Raw genomic sequence first — 6,268 nt, 5'->3', positions numbered from 1 at the left:
CATATTTTCAAGAATGTGGGCAGCTTACTATGGGATCACATCACATGAAAGGGAGACACTACAAGGGCACCAATGGATTTGAAAGAGGTAGGCAAGATGAAGGCACTTTGACCATAGTCAAGTGCTCATGGTCACTTGCAATTACCTCGCACTCCTTGGGTTTTGTCCACTAAAGAGGAGCGCATTGTGAAGAAAATTATCAGGTCTATCCGTGCTCTTTCAGATCCTCATTTTCTAAAGACAACTAACTAACATGGCTAAAATCCCATGATTGGCATAAGATATGTCAGGTTTGTACTACGAATGGATTGTAAGTGACCTGTGTATTTTGCTATTTGAAGTATAGTTGTTGTTTATAATGCTTCTTCATTTGTGGCAATTTATACTACCAATCGTGATTGTAGGATGCCTTACTCCAGAAATACGAGGGGCGATTTACAAGTTGTCAAATTTAGTACAATGGATTTCATAGAAGGAGATCAAGACATCCTCTAGTAAATCCACAAGACGGGGAGCAGTGGAGATGGTTTATCTTTTTTAGAAGTACCTGCACACTAGCATGCTCATGATACAAACCCACCTCCTAGTGCATCTTGTAGACAAAGTGGACATTCCTGGACCTATCCATACGCGATGGATGTTCTTCTTGGAGTGCTTCATGAAACCCTGAAAGGATTTATGCGACAACGAGCTTGGTTAGAAGGTAGCATGGCTCAAGGTTGCTTGGCGTCTGAGGTGTTAGTGCATATTTCACAATGGCTACCAATGGTATGCTGTGGTCACTGAAGGACAATGATAGACTAACCAGAGATGTGGTGGTTGGAATGGGGTAGAAAAAAGGATGGATGTTGCAATGGAGGAGAAAGTGAATCGTTTTTGTATGTTGCACAATGCCTCCATAGAGACTTGGCTCGCTAGATACGAGGAAGCTAGGAAAGATTGAGAAGCAGCGTGATCCAAATTTTGACATAGTACGTGCCACCAACCAATTGGATATCCCAAAGAGAGTATGGAGGAGATGCCGCAGTTTATGTCTATGTGATGGTTGTATGGAGCTTTGATCGCAGCCTCTCGCGAAGGGGTGGAGATCTCTACTGAGGAGTGGAAATTCTTGAGTAGATGTAGTCCAAAGGTGACCACATGTTTTATAAGCTATCATATCTAGATTTTATATGTGACAACTAATTAATCGTTTCAATGTACAATACAAAATATACACTGTGGGGTGCTTGCGTGCGCAACATTTTTGCATGGAGTATAGCGAAAAAATGTGCTCTACAACGGATTGTGGTGTCATGGCAAAGCTTGAGCAAGAGAGCTGACGGCGAGCCACGGATCCAAACACCATTATAGAAGAGATGGAGTATTTTGAAAACTTGCAAAGTATTATCACGATGGATTATCGTAGCTTCTCCATGATTCTATTCGATGTGAGGTGGTTCAAAGTGGTACTAGAAGGAGCCGGAGCAACTGTTCGACAAGGTCCATCTAGATTTCTCCAAATAGATTTCGAAAAAATATGGATGGATTTGCGCGACACATTTGTATTGTCGAGCCCATTGTGACATGGATTTTAAACTTTTATTATGACATGGTATATGTCACAAATGTTGAATCTCTCTTGTATGTTATTTTGAATAGGTAAATTTCTATCCAAATCCCCGACAACCTTGATGATAGTATGCTGTACCTTCAGCTCCCCGAAGTGCAAGAGTATATGATAAAAGCAATGTTCCCAATGTAGATGAGGACAGTATGCAGATAGAGGGGTCGATATTATAAGGGGTGGAGGCCACGCAAAGCTTGGAGCATGTAGAGGAGGCAGAACTGGGTAACAATGATGGAAAGACAAGAGGCCAAGAATTCTTTGAGAATGAGGTGGACTCATCCTTTTATGGTGACCTTTCTATCGACCTTCTAGTGTATGCGGAGTTGTGTCAAGAGATTGATATGGGACCATAGGCTACGTCATACTTAGGGCATCCACCTACTCAATTCGTTGATGAATTGCTTATAAGGGTACTCTAGAATATGCATTTTAAGTAAGATCATTTTTTAAGAGTTATATTACCGTGCTTTGCTTGAATCTTTATATTGATTATGCTAACATCAATTTTTGTCTATGCAGGTGATATTTGTGGATATTTGGATAGCACGATGAGTCGAGGGATGAGCAATGAGGAGCTATAGGAAATCTTCACACATATGCCTCGAGATCAAATGGCTCAATTCAAAGATATGGCAGACCAGGAGCTGTCTCAAATACCATCATGCCGTTTTGTTTGATCTACTTTGGCATGCTCTGATGCTTTGGTTTCTAGTAGAGGAGGTCGACGCTCCAAACTTAGGCCAGATGGAGAGAGTGGTTTTGAGGGATACTGCGAAGACGTGGATGTAGTAAGCCCGCAGTCAGCTCAAGATACAGGTGCTACTCCTTTCTCTCGTGTAGTGTTCAAGAGAGGGTGGCTCAAGTGGTTGTTGTGGAGGTACCAACGCAGTATCTCCGTCTTGTCGTTCTGCTAGATTTTTGTTACCTGTGGGATTTGTCACACCTATGGGGGCATACACTTGGATCACTTAAAATTTTCCTCAGCCGTTCGCAGGTGGCACCCCTATGGGTGCTACTCCAAGAGATACCACTCCCGTAGGTACACCAGATGTATAGGGGTATCCTTGATATGCCCAAAAGCGTGGTTGTAGGTGGGAGATGACACATCTTAGAAATATCCTAGAGGGATATGGATACCTTGTGGTGGATGATAGGATAGGAGTCGTCATCATGAATGATGAGGGGAGGAGAGTGATGGCTCATATGAGAGAGTTGTGCCAACAAGTTTTTTGGCACAACATCTTGGATCATTGAAAGAACATACCGGAGGGGAGCTAGGACTACATAGTAGTATCCTTGCATGTGGAGTTTCCGATACCCACCACAACAAATAGGTTCTCCACATACTGGATGATGGAGCGCATGCATGCGTATATGTCACAGAGATGATCGGATGCACACAAGGCACTTAAGAGTAGGGCCTCAAAGCCCAAGTGGCTAGACACAGATGACTGGTGCTGACTCAGGGAGGGGGCTATAGATTCTCCAAGACATTGGAGACAGCAGCGCGAGGCAGCGAGGGCATGACTGGAGGCAAGAGTGATTCATCATCTCGGGAGTAGCGCCCACAGGACTTATCTAGAGGACTTTGTAAGTTTTTCTTTTGTTCTTCTCGCTTATTTTTTTACAATATTGATTGTACTAACAATCATGTTTCTAACACTTGTATTTTGTTTTCTTTGCAGCACTCCATTACAAACTGCAATCCCATCGGCCTAGAGACTCGATATGTAGAGAGACACAGTCTCACTCCATTGATCAATAGATTGTGAACGAGAAAATCACAAAAAAAATATTTGTCTAACACTTTGTTTATTTTTTGTACATTTGGAGCTTTGAAATAAAGAAGAGGGTGGGAAAAACCTCTTGAAAAATCCAAGAAATCACTGGATGGAAATATTTCATAAACCGGTTTACCAAGGGGGGGTGAAGAGTAAAGATCAATGGAGGAAGGGGAAGGAAAAATGTATAATGTGAAAAGAAAAGACATGAAATGGATTTGGAGCCATCCAAAGGGCATGTGAGGCTCATAATGTCATAACTTTGGAGTCGTATGATAATTCAATCAAATGGGACCCTTCTTGGAAGCATTAGCCATATGATAATTCAACCAAATGGGACCCTTCTTGGAAGCATTAGTGGAAGAAAAATCAGGCACATGATTTTATAAGATTTTTAAAAAATACTTTCACTCCGATCCAAAAAAACTTTTCAAACATGACAGTTGTAGTGCGTGAGCTGAAGTTTTGGATGGTATTTTTAAATAATTTTTTGGAGCTACGAGTCAGGAGATATGGCCAAAATGGTGGATGCCAACTTTTTCCAAGTGCGGTGGAGACCACCTCCCAATTTTATACACACCCACACTTTCTTCCGCAGACTTAACACTTCCATAAAATATCATTCATTAGACTCCCAACCCTTTTTCCTCTCTTCTCCTCTCTCTCAAGCTAATAAACCATTAGAATTTCCCTCCTAAATCACCCTCAAATCATCCTTAATTGTAGTAGTAATGTATGAATTCTCACTACTCTCTCTCCATTATTGCTAGATATGATCTTATTTTATGAATATTATCTATATTTTTTTATAGGAGAGCTCTTGGACTCAAGCTATGGGGGGGAGAATGGAGACAACTCACCTATGATGGAACTTGATTAAGTACAAAATTGGTCAACAAAACATCTAGATGGAGCTTCCACATTGGTGGAACCACCTTAATGCAGCTTTGGTGGTGTTAATTCCTATTCTATCTTAACCTCCTCCCTAAATACCCTCAAGGCCTATATAAAGAGGCCTTCTCCTTTGTAATTTGCAAGAAGAAGAGAGAGAGCCAAGAGGCCTTCTTCAGCCCTATTGAGCCTTCCCCATTCTCTCTCATGAGCTTATGTAGTTCATTCCCTTACTATAGCTTATGCATGCTCTACAGTGTAATAAGCCCATGCTATTGATGTCCATATTGTGTATATTGGTTATGTCTCGAGGGTTCCCCATCTCTTAAGTTTATTGATTCATCTATTTTTTTGTAGTTCTCTCTCTCTCTCTCTCTCTCTATCTCTCTCTCTCTCTCTCTCTCTCTCTCTCTCTCTCTCTCTCTCTCTCTGTGTCTCTCTTAGTTTTTCTCTCTTCTCCCTCACAAGCTCCTCTCCCTCTTGCATAGCATCCTAGTCCGCTCTTCCATGACTAGGTAGTGCCCTTACCTCATTCACTTTGTGGCAGAAGGGAGTTTGGCATAGTATAGAGGCTGCCATACCGAATTTCCTTCTTCAATTGTATGCACGTGGCGGCCTAATAAGTCACTCATCTTTCTTGTCAATAGTTACTAATTTTAATTAAAATGTATTATTGTATGGTGGATTGATGTGTAGTTGTTTTTTTTTTTTTACAGAGTCCATTCAATTCTCCTTTGCGATGGGACGAGCTTTCGGATGGCTAGAATCTATAGCTCGTGCTTGGATCCGTGGAGCACACATCCTCTTCTTTTTTTGGTCCTGTGATTTATATAGGCATTTTCTATGCAATATGTTATTATCATCCTTTGTATCTTACCATGATTCCATGAGTGCTTTCATTAAGCGATCTTGTATTTATTTTATGTATTAGTCTAGTTGTGGATTCAAGTACACTTTGCCTTCATTTTGACAACCATTGTATACCTTATTGTAACCCTTTTGTATGGCCCAAATATAGCACATAGTACTACATGACGTGGCAGGGTTGCTGCCCTACCACAATTTTCTTTTCTCTATAATCGTTGCTATTAGTGTTGCAAATTTATTGTACACAAATAGCAATATGGATAGCGATGGTTCTATGGCATCATAATACCGACGCATTTAGCGACGACAAGGGAAATTTTTTTGGTGAACATTTTCGTCACTTTGAATATCGGTATGAGGCATGTATCTTGTAGTGATATTTTGAAGGTCAGAACCATTGCAGATACCTTAGCAGTGATTGATGGAATGCACGATGATGATGATTTGGTTTCATCTACTTTAGGTGGCCTTAATAATAAGAAGGCTTGGAAATCATTTGTCACTTATGTATACGTACAAAAGCCATTTTCACATTTTGATGAGTTGGTCTCTCTCATGATTATTGAAGAGATCAATATGTAGGGTGACTCACTTGAAAGAAATGGAAAACATGTTTAAGTATTTTACTCAAGTTCAGGAAGGAGATGTGACACATCCTCTTCAAGAGACCATGGTATGGGACGTGTTAGTGATAACTAACAAAATAGGCTAAATCAGCAATTTGGTGAAATGCAAGTTTCAAGAGGCCATGGAAACTTTAGAAACATAGAGAGCTCTGGAGGAAGAGGTGGATGGCAAAACAAAAGTTTTGAAATTATGGCAAAATAAGTCACATTACATCCAATTGTTATGCTAAGGAGGATGATATCTGTAGTGGAAATTGCAACAAGGAAACTATGCATTGTCTTTAGGATAGAATATAAACCAAAATGAGTGTCTATTTGTTATGCAGCATATGATGAATGTTGTTCCAAAGGAAAAGGGACACATGATATTGTATGGTATGTCGCTTTAGGTGCATCTAATTATATGACCAGTCATGTTGAATGGTTTGGAGAGATACAAGACTTACAAAATCTAGGTTATGTGCAGATGGATAATGCTTAATACCACCCGATTT

Source organism: Lygodium microphyllum, chromosome 11 (assembly GCF_053477565.2).
Source record: "Lygodium microphyllum isolate KBCC chromosome 11, Lygodium_microphyllum_v1.1.10, whole genome shotgun sequence".
Taxonomy (NCBI): domain Eukaryota; kingdom Viridiplantae; phylum Streptophyta; class Polypodiopsida; order Schizaeales; family Lygodiaceae; genus Lygodium; species Lygodium microphyllum.
The sequence above is the reverse complement of the archived record's forward strand: the minus strand, read 5'-3'. Positions refer to the sequence as shown.